Source organism: Cyprinodon tularosa, unplaced genomic scaffold (genome assembly GCF_016077235.1).
Source record: "Cyprinodon tularosa strain WSP-4 unplaced genomic scaffold, ASM1607723v1 ctg71, whole genome shotgun sequence".
Classification (NCBI taxonomy): domain Eukaryota; kingdom Metazoa; phylum Chordata; class Actinopteri; order Cyprinodontiformes; family Cyprinodontidae; genus Cyprinodon; species Cyprinodon tularosa.
The window spans coordinates 4,979,116-4,996,227 of record NW_024039463.1 but is presented as its reverse complement, the minus strand read 5'-3'; the positions used below and the strand labels follow the sequence as shown (position 1 = coordinate 4,996,227).

At 38.5% G+C, this 17,112-nt stretch overlaps 1 protein-coding gene and 1 long non-coding RNA gene across 7 annotated transcripts in view; one reads left to right on the top strand and one right to left on the bottom strand.

Annotated features, from left to right (window-relative positions):
- Positions 1–4,159: 4,159 nt before the first annotated feature.
- LOC119772348 lies at positions 4,160–6,454 on the bottom strand. Its single transcript, XR_005279249.1, has 2 exons — positions 6,287–6,454; positions 4,160–4,645 (listed from the first exon to the last, which is right to left on the bottom strand). It is a non-coding gene; the product is annotated as an uncharacterized LOC119772348 (long non-coding RNA).
- Positions 6,455–7,461: 1,007 nt separating this feature from the next.
- megf11 (multiple EGF-like-domains 11) overlaps positions 7,462–17,112 on the top strand; it is a 180,930-nt gene continuing 171,279 nt past the window's right edge. For all 6 annotated transcript variants that reach the window (XM_038268941.1, XM_038268939.1, XM_038268938.1 and 3 more), the window contains exon 1: positions 7,462–7,608. The gene's annotated coding sequence lies outside the window, so the exon portion shown is untranslated. The remainder of the gene's footprint in view (positions 7,609–17,112) is intronic.

The following is a 17,112-nucleotide window of genomic DNA, read 5'->3' as shown; positions in this document are numbered from 1 at the left end:
CTAAAAACAGTGGAGTTGGTTGTGGACTTCAGAAAGAGCGCAGCCCCAGCTACCCCCATCACCCTCTGTGACTCCACCATTGACACTGTGGAGTCTTTCCGCTTCCTGGGTACTATCATCTCCCAGGACCTAAAGTGGGAGCTGAACATCGACTCCCTCACCAAGAAAGCCCAGCAGAGGATGTACTTCCTGCGGCAGCTGAAGAAATTCAACCTGCCCAGGACAATGATGGGGCAGTTCTACTCCTCCATCATTGAGTCCATCCTCACTTCCTCCATCACCATCTGGTACGCTGGTGCCACCGCTAAGGACAAGAGCAGACTGCAGCGTGTCATCCGGTCTGCAGAGAAGGTGATTGGCTGCAACCTCCCATCTCTCCAGGAGCTGCACGCCTCCAGGACTCTGAGGCGTGCAGGGAAGATTGTGGCTGATCCCTCGCACCCCAGTCACAAACTATTTCAGTCACTACCCTCTGGCAGGAGGCTGCGGTCCATTAGGACCAGAACCTCCCGTCACAAAAACAGTTTTTTCCCATCTGCTATCGGCCTTATAAACAAGGCCAAGACCCGCCCGTGACACTGGACAATGTTTCTCTCCCCCATTCAGGATTTCTGCGTTACATTAACGCACAGTCTACTGTTTGTATATAGCTTCTGTGTATATATATATATATATATATTTATATATATTCTATTTTATTTTGTTATTTTTTTTTTTTTGTCTGCACCAACAACACCAAGTCAAATTCCTCGTAAGTGCAAACCTACTTGGCAATAAACTTGATTCTGATTCTTTGGATAAACCCACACCAACTGGATTCAAGGACTAGAAACAAACCTCCTCCTACGTGAGTCCAGCTTTCACTGTTTTCAAGAACTCAATCAAATTTCCTACGGACCCTGAACTAACCTCTGCGAACTTACCCTCTCACTTCCAGTTCTGGTTTACCAGCTCTCTGAGTTCCAGAATCCTACTCCTGTAGTTCACCTTAATAAACCTGTTAAACTTTTTCCCTGGTTCTCTGAGTGGTTCTCTGCATTTGGGTCAGATCTTTTAAAAGCATCATGACAGACGGATGGATAGATGGATACATGGATGGATTTTTTGTAAAAAAGGGCTGTTATGTGTCTTTATGGATTCATTTTTATGGATTAAAGTTATATATGTGGTGGCCAATAATGCAACATTTTTAAAATAATCCAAAAAAGGAGACATTTTTCAGGTAAGTTCTCTGTTGAAATATATATTTATCCTGAATTAGATCTCTCATCAGACCCTCCTGGCTTTAAATATTAATAAAGAGCATAAATCCTCCTGAGGGTATTCATTCACATGGAAAATCAATATAGGAATTCTGTCAACCCATCCAGATTACAACGTATGATGTTGCTGTTAGACAGCGTGTATAAAATCATAGTCGGACATCTGATAACTTCGTCTCTACACCTTAACATACCTGTCAAATGTAGAGAGCTGTCAGTACACATGAATGATTTTATATTACTTAGTCTTTCATTCTGGCTTCAGAGAGGTACTAAGATGTGCATTCTTGTGGAAATACATAGAATTTAATTATAATAATTTAGATGTTCCAGATAATTTCCCTACTTTTACACCATGTAATTTTCAATATTTTAGTCATGTATGAAAAGAACATAAATTATGTCCGCATTAAAAAAGTTTATTTAAGTCAGAATTTGTTTTTAAACATATTTTATATTTGTTGAAGTAGATATTTTCTAATACTACAGTAACAATAAAGGGAATGCTTTTGAGTATTAGATATAAAAAATGTAATAACATTTTTTCTAAAAATCAAACATATTAGGTTATAAATGTACTATCAAAAATATAACCTGAGTAATAGGATAGTGTAAAGTGAAATATGCTACTGCGTTGATCTTCTTTAGCTTGGCGGTCATGAAAGTGGTTGTTAGGATGTTATTGTTCACGCCACTTTGTTGCTGAGGTATAAAATTACTTCAGCAACATTTTACACCACAATCACAATCATTATGCGTGCTTTTAAACACTATAAAATACATTTGGAAATAATTAAATATTATTCATTAAAACTATTAAAATGTTTATGCAAATTAGTTTTTGACATTTTATAAAAACGTAATAATTTATTCTGGTAACGAATTCTACCTTAATGTTTTATCTGGAGTATTTTAAGATGCTCATTCAGTTTGTGTGATGTTTAGCAGAGAATGGCAGAACTCATTTATTTATATGGGTTGTAGGCTACTATAAATTATCTTTTTAAAAGCTGTCATAAGATGCATTTTCTATATTGGAGTTATGACAAGGTGTTTATCCAGCTGGCGTGAACTAACTTAGAAGCAGCATGATTGATCAAATGAGGTACCAAACTGAGCTTCTGCATGTTTGTGGCTATTAAATCGTACATCTTGTTAGAATTAAATTTAAAACCCTTTATTACTGCCAGTAATAATTCATTCCTCGATCACAAATCAATTCCTATTCCCCCCCTCCCCCTTCCAGATGAATAAAAATAATCTTCTGGATGGATTATAGCTGTATGAAAAAGGATTAGGGCCACTGAAAAAATTAAAAAAGTTAACTGATTTTTGCATTTTATTTCAGTATAATAAGAAAAAAGTCAGAATTCTGACTTTAATCTCAGAATTCTGACTGAATTCTGACAGCTAACAAGCATTTCAATCTGAAAAACTCACACAGAGAGAAAAGATAATTAGAAGAATTTATTGATAAGAAAGTATAGTCTTTGGCGCTCAGACCTCGGCAGGAACATTCATGCTGAATTATGCTTTAACATGCATGAGTAGATGAATGTGAATAGGGATGTTCCCCCGGGCCTGAAACTGGTGGTGGTTTAATCCGAGCTGTTTGACAAGGTGATCTGCGGGCAGAATTGTGGGACTGGAAGACTGAGGGAGCTGACGCCGGGGCTTCACTCAGACTCGGGATATAGAGGTCCTGCTTGGTGATGCAGGTACCGTGAACTGTCCATGATGACGAAGCATGAAGCGACAGTGGAGAGGAAAAACTCCCCTTGGGAAGAAACCTCTGGCAGAACCGGGCTCAACATGGTGGTCTTCTGCCGGACCAATGCGATGAGATGAGGGATGGTGACAACTGGGATTAATACTCTCTGATGAGGTTGAGGTGAAGTCGTGTCATGGAGGACGATTCAGCTGCGATGGCGGAGAAGGGGATGGAGGTGGGTGGATTGTCGTCTGAATCGAAATCCGACATTGCGATTGCAGGATAGCGGCTGTGGTGAGATTTGAGGGAGTTTATAAAGTGGAAGCAGGACGCTGATTTGGCTTCATGGTGGAGTAGTTCGAAGCTGATTGGCTCGCTTCAGAGACGGATCGGCTTCTGATTGATGGAGGTAAGTCAGAGATTCTTCAATTGAACTTCCGCTAGAGCTTCATGTTAGTGTCACCCTTTTTAACTGAGTAGTCAAAATAAATAAAATTTCAAAAGTATCAAGTGTTATTTTCAAAAAAATGAAAAAAAAAAAATGTCTCCAATCTACTCACTTTGGGTTCAATTAGGTTCGTAAGGAGATTGGCAGAGGTAAATCACTAAGTGAAAGATTATTCCAACCAAAATAAGACACTGACAACCATTAGAATTAAATAACTGAAAAACCTGTATTTCAAAATGCTGAACTAGAACATTGGCACAACACAGTTTGTTCACTTCTACATTCATTCAATTCAACAATACCATCCTCTATCAGAGTCCACAAGTGCACTAAAAAAAATACTGTCCATTTCAGCTGAGTACTCCGTCTTCCACCCTTTGGTAGGTATTTAATGCAAGTTTTAATATTCCTGATGCATCAGTTTGGTTTGTGGTATCAGATCTGACCCAAAAGTAACAACAAAAAAATAAAAATGAATGATTTGAGATCTCAAAAAAACAAAAATAGAAATCCTCAGAGCAGATTGGGAATCTGTTTTTTCCCTACCACCCTCCAGAGAAACAGGTGGCCTTCACAATGAATGCATCCTGCAGCAGCATCTCCGGTGGTTCCTAGTTCGGTCCGTGGATGGAACCCCCCCAGGTTGTGGCAGCAGGTTCAGGGACTATATATATATACCGTATAAAACCAGCCTGCACACAATTGTGCAAACCAATTACTTCAACTGGAAAACAATCATGTAATCACCCTAAATTAAATTGTTTTAATCACATTGTACAGAAAACAAAACAAAATAAATACAGAAAAGAAAAGAAAATTATCAGTTCCAACTTGTCTTTTACTGTATATGCAGCTATTAAGGCCTGTAATAAGTATTCTTATCTTTCAAAATAAATCTAGGAGACCTGCAAAAGGGTAAGTTACATTATGACCTACAGCAACACCACACATGGTGCAGCTAGCTTAAACCTCACACAAAAGTACATGTTTTTTTTTTAGAAGAGCACATGTGGTGAGTTAGCTTACTTCTTACCATGCCAATTCACCTCATAAACCATGAACAGCAATTGTAGTCATGTTTCTAACAAAAGCTCATAACCTGACTGGTTTTACATAGCAAAAAAAACACTTGCTTCACAAGACTCACCAGGATTCTTCAACAACAACAAAAAACTCCTCAGCTCAACGGATTTCAGGACTGAACTCCTACAACATCTGGTGCCTCTAAAATACAAATATAATCATCAATATGACATTTAACAAGGCCTTTCACGCATTTCTTCTTCTTCTTCTTATGGGGTTTTATGGCGGTTGGCAGACTTGTGAATTGTGCATTACCGCCACCAACTGATATGGAGTAAAGCAAGAAAACAGAAAACGATTCACCCCCCCCCCCCCCCCCCCAAAAAAAAAAAAAAAAAAAAAAAAAAAAAAAAAAAAAAAAAAAAACCTGTGTAACTTAAACCAACATAATACTAAATCACATTTGCCCATATAATTTTTAATTTACTCTAGGTCATCTTAACTCTGCCAGTTTCTGATGGTCCCATCGGTCCTCCCATCATACTTCCAACCATCTCCCAGTTCAAATCTTTAATGTCCAGATATTTTTCTGCAGCCTTCACTATTATTTTGATTTTTTCCGTTTTTTTTGTTGTCTGTGCAGTACAATTAATTACTTCTACCATGAAAAGAACAAAATTTGTCTTTTTAACAATAAGTGAGTCTTCATCAATTTTTTGATTCTCTAGAGGTTTGGAATTTGCCGTGTGTTGAACTGTAGGTTTGGGTTTTTCTGACTGAGATGGGATCCTTTTTGCAGCTTCAGCGTAGGTTATTCCGAGCTCAAATTTCATTTTTTTAATTTCCTCAGACCTTTTGCTTGCTTCACAGCCGCGATAAGCAGCAGTATGTTCTCCACCACAATTACAGCATTTTATTATAGCTTCTTTTCCACATTTACCATATTCGTGTTCTCCTGCACACCTTCCACACCTCTGTTTCCCTTTACAAACTGCTGCAATGTGACCGAATTTTTGGCATTTGAAACATCTCAATGGTGGAGGATTGTAGATTTTGACATTATAGCTTATGTAACCGATGAATACTTTGCTTGGTAATTGCTCTTCCTCAAATTTAATTAGCACTGATAAACTGTCAGATCTTTCTCCGTTTCTTGTTGTTTTTAACCGTTTTACTTCTTTTACTTTTGCACCGCTTATGTTTTCCAGAATCTCTTTTTCAGAAATTTTTAGAGGAACTCCTCCAATGACTCCCCTGCTGATCTTTTTGTTCTCCATTAGGCTGCACTGAACTCTTATCCCGTCAATTTTGTTGATCCGTATTGCTTTGCCTTGCTGGGCGCTGTCTCTGCAGTTAATTAGCAGGTCTCCACTGTACAGAATTCTGGCACCTCTGACTTCTCCGACAAGTTTATTGATGGTTTTTGTTAAGTGAACCGGATTCCAATTTGTAAAAGAGTCTGCCTGATTAACGACTTTGAATATGACTTTGAATTCATTTTGTTGTGCTGTGGAATGTATGGAATGATCATCACTGGATTGTTCTGAACTAGATTCCCCTTGAACTGATCTCTGTTTTTTCCGCTTTTTCTCATTTTTTGATGTTGCTATCTTCCACCCTTCATTGTCACTATTTCCCTCTTCCATCCCACAAGAATCGCTTCCTGTTTCCTCACTACTCACGGCCCAAGACATTTCTCCATAAGCAGCTTCAAAACACGCGCCATGCACCAAACGACCATCCACATCCGACCGACTCCCCTTTCCCCGGCCCCTCTTCTTGTTTTTTCCTTCTTCTTCCCTTTCACGCATTTAACCCAGGGCGAATGTTTTAAAATATTACCTTGCTCTATGCAGATAGATGCCGTGGAAGAAAGTGCGTTTGGTCTGAGCAGGGAGGAGCTGTGAGCAGCGCAACTGTGCAGGTGCGGTGCATTCACAGTGTGTGGGAAATCTTAGTACTTAACTTCATTACCCCCTTTTCTTACGATTTGAAAAAAACATACATGTACACTGATGACAAAATAACCATGGGTTACATTAGCATCAAGCCGTAGCCATGTCTGTTTTAGTCACTAAACTAGCTCTCTTGTTTTAATCACCTTCTGCTCTTCCATTAATGAAATAGCATCACTGGGGATCCCTCAGGCACGTAAAAAATAGCCTTATTCTGTCATTTACACCAAAGTTTTACTGGCCCTCTGAGATTTTTTTTTCTATTCATGTGTGGCCCTAATACGTATTAGGGCCACACATGAAGAGAAAAAATATTTTTGCCATGACGAGATTAAACTCGACATGTCGACTTTAAAGTCGACATGTCGACATTAAACTCAACATTTCGAGAATAAAGTTGAAATGTCATGTTGAGTTTAATCTCGACGTGTCGACTTTAAACTCGCCCTGTCGACTTTAAACTCGCCATTTTGAGAATAAAGTTGAAATGTTGAAATGACATGTCGACTTTAAAGTCGACATGTCGAGTTTAATCTCGTCATGGCAAAAATATTTTTTCTCTTCATGTGTGGCCCTAATACTCCGTCGTACTAATACTCCCTCGTAGAATTCTGAGAAAAAAGTCATGATTCTGGGATTAAATTTAGAATTCTGAAAAACAATTCAGAATTCTGAGAAAAAACTAAAAATTCTGAGATTAAAGTTCGAATTCTAAGAAAAAAGTCAGGATTCTAAGATTAAAGTCAGAATTCTGACTTTTTTCTCATATTAAACTGAAATAATATATAAAAATCAGTTACTTTTATCATGCCATAATTTTTCTTTTTTGAGCTTCAGAAGTAAAAAAAAAAAAAAAAATCAAAATAAGATGAAAACAAATCGGTACATCAATCTTATCTGTAACAGTTTGCCTCATCAGTGTTGCCGGTGTTACCTGACAGGACAGAGGGTGTTAATGGGGATTTGGGGCTGATGGGTGGGAGGGGGAGCAGGCATCAGCCCCTGTGACGTCAGCAGAGTTTAAAGTGGGCCGCGCATCCCCCCATGGTGAGGAGAGAGAGCTGGGAGGAGGCGGCGCTCACTCACACCTGACTTCTGCTCAGTTTGAACTTCACAAACTACCTGCGCTCCCACTTCCAGCCTGTGGAGCTCCAAGTCGGACTCATTTCTCATGCGACAACTTGCACTTTCCTCTTTCCTGAAGAAACGGTGAGTTTAGACGCGTTTCCTCCATAAATCCAGGCAGGAATAAGTCCAAAGAACAGGCGGATGATGCTGCACCAGTCCCATCATTGCAGGCGTGTGATGAACAGCTCTGCACAAATGAATCTGTTACATATTTGCTCTTTTTCTTTGGATTGTCTAATCGATGCCTCTCATAAACTTGCGGCACAGTATTATTTTTGGCGCTACTGCTGGTTGAGCTTTCTATTTGATTACTGGCGAGTCTATCATTGGAAATGTGTTTCTCTGCCAGAGGAAAGGGCTGTATCATCCCAGAGAATCTTAAACAAATCTATTGCTCTCTGATGTGATGTTCTCATTGCTTCCCAATCAACCTTGCCACAAATACTACATATCAGCATCTGGAGGCGCTGAATACTAAAGAGGTTCATATTTAACCAGAGCTTCTTTAATAATGCTTTTTAACAGTTTTTCTTAATTGTTTCTATGTTTCTGAGAAGTTTAGTGAATCTGATTCATTTAAAATGGTATTTTCTGCCCCCTGTTATTTTTAATTAGACGCATTTCTGCGTCCAAATGCAGATATTTATAACCTGGGTATGATTTTTTAAAATTAAAATAACAAAACAAAGGATCAATAGGAATTTTATGTTTTCAAATCAGATGTGCTATGACTCTTTTGAGCCACTAGATGACAATAGAGTTCAAGCTGAAGCAGCTGATTAAACTTGCATTAGTCTTCAACGAGCAGACATGCACCACTGTGTGATAATGAAATCATTACAGTCCCTCTGTGGGAGAAAAATAAATAGCCCAAGATGGCCCTTTTGTGAAATCCATGTTTTTTTTCCCCTTAAACCAAATCCTTGTTGAATATATAAAAAAACACACAGTAACACACCCACACAATCAGAATCGCTGTTGTAGATAGTGTTGTTGGCCCTGTTTGAGCCGCATACATTACAGCATGCTCTGCATGGGCTCTCTGCATTATTATAACAATTTGTCATGAAGTCATTCATGACAAATGCTTCTGGTACTAAAGCCAACCAGGTTTTATTTTGACCCTAACAAATACACCGCAGGGGCATTGATTTAATGTTTTTAGTTGTTGTTTTTGCAGAAATGTGAACCACATGATTAAAATCAATAAATAGTTTTTTAATTATTCCGAATTTATTGTTTGATTTAATCACATTCTCGCTGTCATCCACATAAATCCAAATAAACCATCATTAAAACTAATGTTTAACTTTAAAATATTGTTTGTCTTTGCATAAAGATGTTAGATGAGCAATCTAAGTGTCAACGCAACTTCGAATCAATTATTAAAACTATTTAAATTCATACAGCCTTATGTTTTCTGGCTATTTAATTTGTTTTTTTCAGGTCAGTACTTTTAGAATAAACTATTGTGGAAATCAGAGCCATAATTTTCATATTTTTCTGCAAGCTTTTGTTTTTGAATGCGCTCATTTTTCATGCAAAATCAAGTTTCGATTTTTAAAAACTAACATGATACATACTCTTATTTTCCTAATATTTTATCCTAAAATTGATCACAACCCAAACTTGTTCTTGTGCTTTCTTTAAAAACATGTTAAGTGTGAAAAAGGATAAAGGAATTTTCATATTTTTTAATTGAACATTTTACACTTTTTCACAGGTTAACTGCATTACAAAACCCACAACAAGTCTAATATGATCTTAAATTTCCTAAACATGTTTAAATACCCAAAGTATATTTTGATCCTGCATACAGGGCAGGATGCGGTTGGTGATTGTGAAGTAACTTAAAGATTAAGGTTGAGACAGTGATCTGGGGCATTTTTTTGTTTTGTTTTTCTCATAGATGCTGAAAGAAAATTGATACTCAGTTCAGCTTCAGCGGTTTCAACTCTCTTAGGAAAGAGCCAAGGACAAAATTTGCCATTGAGACGTGAATTATGACTTTATTTGATGAGAAGTGAGCAGACACCTCTGTCTTACTTTCCTGAGTTATTCTAAAGGAATGGATCCTACGAGAGTGCATAGGTTGCTCATGAATTTAACAAATGTTGTGTGTGTGTGTGTGTGTGTGTGTGTGTGTGTGTGTGTGTGTGTTTTACAGTCCAGTAAAGCCTTTCAGCTGGAAATCCCTATATTTGGCCGAATCAATATGTTTAATTAGTGGTGATTAATGAAAAAGCAGAGCTGTAAAAGGCAGACAGCTTTTTCAAGAACATCTAATGAAAGACAGTGAAAATTGATTTCCATGATGTGGGAATTAGAGCCCACATTTTCACAAGGTAGGTGACAGAAGTCTTAGAAAACTGTTCACAATTTCCCATTTCTTATAGTGTTTTATTAAATTCCTTAATTAATGCAACTAATTTTTGATCAGCTCCTGGTCCAGAGACAAACTCAGTAATCTACCAATCTCTCATGAATTAAGGGATTTAAAAACACTTGCCAACACCTCATATATGTTTAATTGTTTTCCTCTTTCAGACTGATGTGCCTCTGGCAGTTTCTTCAACAAAGAAATGGCAGAATGACTTTGCCATTTTACAGTTTCAACTATTATGACAGAGTTAACTTCTTTCCAAGGACAAATTTGAAAGTGTCATTCCAATGTTGTACTGGTACATCTCAGTGAATTTGAACATCTTTGTAAAGTTATTACACATCAGTAACTGTCTACAAAAAGATACACACATTGCAACGTTTTACTATAGACAGAGGGATGTTTTCCAGATGTCTGTTGTTTTCTATCATTGTGGAAAATAGTTAATAAAACACTATAATTCAGTTTCTCTGAAAAAATAAATACCACAGAGGACTAACAAAAAGAAAGTATGGTAAAATACTATACAGGACATGCAGTACTTCGCCAGGGCACATTTTGCATTAATTACTGCTGTGTGCAATGTTCTGAGGTGTCCAGCTTATTTATCAGTGGCCTTTAGCCTATCTGTATTGTTGGCTCTGTTTTTTTCCCTAACTTCCTTTTGAGCCCTTAAGTTCTTTTTAAGGTCAGGCCAATTTATCGACTTATTAAACATGGTGATGACATGATCATTAAAGTGGGTAGTGGTTCTGTTAGCTGAGGGAAAATGTGCTAAATACTGCTGGGAAATAAAATCAATATTTCCATAAGGGTTGTCAGCTGAGAGAAACAAGGAGCTCAGAAATATTTGGTTGCACGGCTATGCTGGGAGAAACACTGTGCCATCATTAGCTAATGACATGGTTCCTCAAACCTTAACTGACTGGGAACATCATACTGGTCCCTCAGCAGCTTGGATTCTGGTTTTCCATGTTGTAAACCTTTGCTGAGCTATTGAGATGATATCAGTAGGTTCTAGTTCTGCTCAGGAATAATTTAGTCCTACCTGAGCTAAGGAGAAACAAGACTGAAATACCTCTTAGTGGTTTGACCTCCTCTACTCAGATGTAGGTAAAATTTAACAAATTTAGAAATCCAGCTCCCAAAGTAGGGACTCAACCACTGTAATCCTTGAAAGGTTTTGCTTCACAATTTCTTTTCATGCTGAAGCTCTCACTGTTGGTTGTGCACAATTTCTTACAGACTTTCCCTTCTATTCAACTTTTCATTTATTTCCTTGGATAGAGCATTTGCAAACAGCCAGCTGCTGACATTTTGTGGCTTACCAATTTAATTCAGCAGTCTTCTCCATGGGGTTGTTTTCCATTGCAGGGCTATAACATACTGAACTTGTGTTTTCATATTGTAATATTTGGTGAAACAGAATTTTGAGTTCTTCCTCGCTGCAAGCTATAATTATCTACATAGAATGGCATTTTTTAAAATTACATGATGTAAGAAATCTCTGTAATATTAGATTCACTGTATAAATTGACTTACTGAAACAACTTATCAATAACTTTCTAATGTATTATGATGCACCTGCAAATGTGACATTGATTTTTTCCAGATTACATGTGAACGCCTCAGTGGACTGTAACATTTTAGTGTAGTTTCTTATAGTTTGGTGTGTGTTGAACACTATACTTAAACACCATACTGTTTTCTGTCAGATTTTCTCAAAAGTAGCGAGAATGACCTTTATTCTGCAAATGAAGCTGTTTTTGCTCGGCAAGACTGATAGATCTTATTATTTCAGCAAAAGTAGTCCGAGCATTGAGCAAATACCCTGGAGCCATAGCAACTACATTAACAAAAGTTAATGACATATATGGAGGCAGCAGTCAGACTTTGCTTTACTTCTGAAAGCTGTGGCATTTACATTTTGAACTGTAGCTCGGGAATGAAGACAATATATACCACTGCATGCACCTGCATCCCATCTGTCCTTTATATGTAGACATATTTTTGAATAGCTTGAGGGGTGGGGGGGATTTTGACCGGAAAACCAGCAAAGGTTTGCTATGAACAAGCTTTTTTTTTTTTATTAACACAAAATTTCCTTTGAGTGTTGATCATCAAAGCAAAGTCATGGTCGTACATGTTTTGCATCATAACACAGATGAATGAATTCAAACTGATGCAAAATTTTAAAAGCCACAAGGTTTTCTTCTTAAAACAGCCTGGCTTGTTGTGAAAAAGAAAAAGAAAAAAGAAAACAAGGCAAAAAATTCAAGATGTTTGCAATTTAGATTCTGCTTCAGTTCTCGTCCCAAAGGTCTGGCTGTGTCTGCATCTGATTATGCTTGCATGCATTTAATTAATAATTTGACAATGCGTGGCATTGATGCTGGTCAGCCAACACTCTGCAGGGTAATAGATTGCCTGAGCTTGATATCCAGCCATGGTCGCTTAGCGAGGAAAAGAAATGATGAGCTCAGGCAGATTTCAGATACAGAAGCTGCAGCAAGAAGCTACAGTAATCCCCCACCCTCCCTCAGGTGCAGTCTGGGGCAGGAACAGCATGGACTACGGCCCACCATGGATGCTCAGTTGATCCCTGATTAATGCACTGATCAGTTCTTTTCTGATTTGTTTTAATGACAAGCACGTCCCCTGTGGGAGTTTGATGACTTTTTGCTAATTCTGCTGATGCATGTGCTTACACATGGCACTTTCTTCATCCCTGTCATGAGAAAAGACGGCTGCCAGAGAGCCAGAGTATTCTGACATTTATAGGATGTCGGTAGCAGTGCAAGGAGATGAGGACAACACATATTCTGCTGGAAACACAGGATGAGCTGAGGAAATGAGCTGTGATAACATCTCAGCATGCTGTGATGTGTTGTGCTTTGTTGATAAGGCTATTATTCAACATTGTGCCTTGGACAGCAAAATCCTATTTCCCATCTTGGTCATATGGTTTTTGCTTATATGTTATTCCCTGCCTGGTCTTTGCATATAAGCTATTACTTCTAATTAGTGTGGAGTCTAAAAATGATTTGATCAATTATTTAAACATCACACAGACTATTGCTAATCTTTTTTTCTGAGAACTGAGGTTACTAAAAAGAGGCATAGAATTGAAATATGGCCCTGTCAGAAACATGCTGGAATTTAATATTTAATGCTAATTTGACAGCATAAAAAAGGTAGTGAGAGGCACTAAGAGCATTTTAAGACATTGAGAAAATGACTCAAAATGGATCAGATTCACTTTTAAAAAAAAGTTCTTAGAAATAAAAAAGCAATCATTTATTCGTCAGATTATATAATGGAATATTTTTTGCTATATGCTAACTAAAAAACACAGAGAATACTTGCTTTTGGTGTAAGGTTAGCTTAGACGATGCTTAGAAGATTTTTCTTAGTAGATGTTTCTTCTGTGGTTAGGCTGAGTGGCGGATTAGTGGTTATGGAGTTGAGCTTAGAATCGTGAGGTTCTGAGTTCGAGGTCCACTCCCACAGACTGCGACTCTGGGTCTCTGAGACCCTTAACCCCCCACTGCTCCCCGGGCGCCCCACAATGGCAGCCCACTGCTCCCCAAGGGGATCGGTTTTAAGCAGAGATACACTATATTGCCAAAAGTATTTGCTCACCTGCCTTGACTCACATATGAGCTTAAGTGACATCCCGTTCCTAATCCATAGGGTTCAATATGACGTCGGTCCACCCTTTGCAGCTAGAACAGCTTCAACTCTTCTGGGAAGGCTGTCCACAAGGTTTAGGAGTGTGTTTATGGGAATTTTTGACCATTCTTCCAGAAGCGCATTTGTGAGGTCGCACACTGATGTTGGACGAGAAGGCCTGGCTCTCAGTCTCCGCTCTAATTCATCCCAAAGGTGTTCTATCGGGTTGAGGTCAGGACTCTGTGCAGGCCAGTCAAGTTCATCCACACCAGACTCTGTCATCCATGTCTTTATGGACCTTGCTTTGTGCACTGGTGCACAGTCATGTTGGAAGAGGAAGGGGCCAGCTCCAAACTGTTCCCACAAAGTTGGGAGCATGGAATTGTCCAAAATGTCTTGGTATGCTGAAGCATTCAGAGTTCCTTTCACTGGAACTAAGGGGCCAAGCCCAGCTCCTGAAAAACAACCCCACACCATAATCCCCCCTCCACCAAACTTTACACTTGGCACAATGCAGTCAGACAAGTACCGTTCTCCTGGCAACCGCCAAACCCAGACCCGTCCATCAGATTGCCAGATGGAGAAGCGCGATTCGTCACTCCAGAGAACGCGTCTCCACTGCTCTAGAGTCCAGTGGCGGCGTGCTTTACACCACCGCATCCGACGCTTTGCATTGCACTTGGTGATGTATGGCTTGGATGCAGCTGCTCGCCCATGGAAACCCATTCCATGAAGCTCTCTGCGCACTGTTCTTGAGCTACATGAAGTTTGGAGGTCTGTAGTGATTGACTCTGCAGAAAGTTGGCGACCTCTTCGCACTATGCGCGTCAGCATCCGCTGACCCCGCTCCGTCAGTTTACGTGGCCTACCACTTCGTGGCTGAGTTGCTGTCGTTCCCAAACACTTCCATTTTCTTATAATACAGCTGACAGTTGACTGTGGAATATTTAGGAGCGAGGAAATTTCACGACTGGATTTGTTGCACAGGTGGCATCCTATCACAGTTCCACGCTGGAATTCACTGAGCTCCTGAGAGCGACCCATTCTTTCACAAATGTTTGTAAAAACAGTCTGCATGCCTAGGTGCTTGAATTTATACACCTGTGGCCATGGAAGTGATTGGAACACCTGATTCCAATAATTTGGATGGGTGAGCAAATACTTTTGGCAATATAGTGTACATTTCTGCAATGTGAGATCAATAAACTTGAATTATCATTATTGAAGTTATATCTGTACCAGATGATGGTATGAATCCAAATAGTCTGCACCTAAAAATGAGGGAAAAAAAAATCAAAAAGAAATCAAAAAGAAATTGAACAGGCAAACTTAACATTTTTTTTGTATTTATTGGAAAATACTATAAGCCATCATAATTAAATTAAGTTTAAATCTGAGTCAACAGGCCTTTTCTTCAGTAGTGGAGTCTTGTGCACTTAAAGAGCATAAGGATCACTGTAAGTTAGTGGAAAAAAAACGGTACGTACTCATTTCATGCATTTATAAAGTGCTCAGCAAATCGTTCTGGGCTCTTTTACAACTCAGTTAATAATCCTATTGACTCCCCTGTTCTAAATTTTGACAAGAAAATTGGTTTTCCGGCTCATTGCATGCTAATTTTAAAATCAACTTTCTGTTTCTGAAAAATGTAGACATTTATACATGTACAACTATTAAAATCCTGTGTTTTTTAACAATAAAGCTGTAAAGGTCTTGACATGCACTCTTCTATAACACAATATTACATGCTGTTTGTGTAATACCCTTGTAGTGGGACACCTATCAGTAGAGCATTACTGACTAAAACAACTAATAATTTTCTTTACTGACTGATATAACTAAATACTGACCAATTTTAGGTGGGCTTTCTATGCTGTTTTCTTGAACTTTATCACACATTACTTAACTGCTTTTTCCCTCTGAGTGCATTAATCATTTCTGTGGCTCTATCATGCCCAAACAGACATAAAGCGCACACCGGAAAATGGATCTAGTTTTTATACACACTAACCTTTTCATAACATGAGGACCCAAATTTGAGTCCTCAGCACTCACCCCAAGATGGTTTTTAGACCTGTAACATATTCTCTGGGGTCTTGCTTTTATTTTGATACCAAAACAATTAAAATAAACTCTGTAGTTCTTGAGATACATTGAATTCATTTTGGGCATTTTATTTTCAAGTATATTTCTCGAAAACAGGCCTAGTGTCCAAGAGGTAAATAAGAATTATAAAAAACATATTTTCCTCTTTCTGGCCTATGAGATTGACGGAAAAAGACAAGGCCTTCGAATTTTCTGAATATGCATTTAACAAATAGAAATATCTTTGCCAGTCTTAAGAGCCTCAAAATAAGACATAATTTCCTTGTTTTGCTGTGAATATCTGCTTCAAAAGGCATTTTATCTAATAAGAAAAACTAAAATGTCTTAAAAATGCTCACTTCTAGGATGTAATATGCCTGAGAAAATGTCCTGAGCTTTACCCTTTAATGAAATTAATTTAGATGTAAGCTGAAATTGGGATGTGGAAGGCAACATCCAATGCAGGGAAACCAGTAGGAAGAATATAATGGTTAACCGACTGATTTTTTTAGCCCATGACTTGACTCAAGTCTTCAGGTCACAAACTGTCATGAAAGGTGTCTGTACCGATGTAGAACACTTCCCAGTTGACTAACAGATATGATAATGATGATTCAGCTGTCATATTAGATAGTTATTCTGTAGCCTGATGATCATCATACTGACATGTCTAGACAGGAGAGTATTGTGGTCATGTCACATTTGGCTCTCAATGTGTGACAGACGATTAAAGTTGACAAATGATTCACTGTGCTCAACTGTCCATTAATATTATGAAGCCCATTAGAAGGTTATATTTGCCTCTGGCTGCTTCTTCAGATAACCCTTAATATAGGATATTTTTTAATGTTCTTGATGCTGTGAGTTTTCTTTCAGACGTAGAAATGTATAGAAAGCCATGTCCTCCTCTGCACTGCTGTATTAATCAATATCTGACATGCCACATACTAGTGTCTCGTCTCAGCCACATGCTGTGCTCGTACGGTTTACCAAATGCAGTTAATGCATCTTCTCTCAGCTTTCTGATCTGCTACAGCGGAAATACTCTGGACCATTTCCAGCATCTGCTGATGGATCTTTGTTCTATCAGTCATGCGATTCAAACCCCCTACCATAAAGCTCTCGTACCTATTCAGCATTGCTTACATTGCTTGTGATCAATGGCTAGCAGTAAGAAAACTGAATAGAACCCAGATTGAACCACAGCTGGGATTTGGATGCTGAAGAACACACCTCTCAACAGGAGTGACTCATGAATAATACACCAGCTTAGTAGAGCGTCCAATCTCCTCTTGTGCCTTGCAGGTGATGCTTTCACACTCAAACCTGCACAAAGAGGTGAAGTTTTGGGGTACAAATAAGTGGAATTTTAAGCTGCAGCATCAGGCGCTTCTGCTGGCCACAGCTATTTGAAAGCTTGATAAGAAAGAGGCTAAAAATTCGAG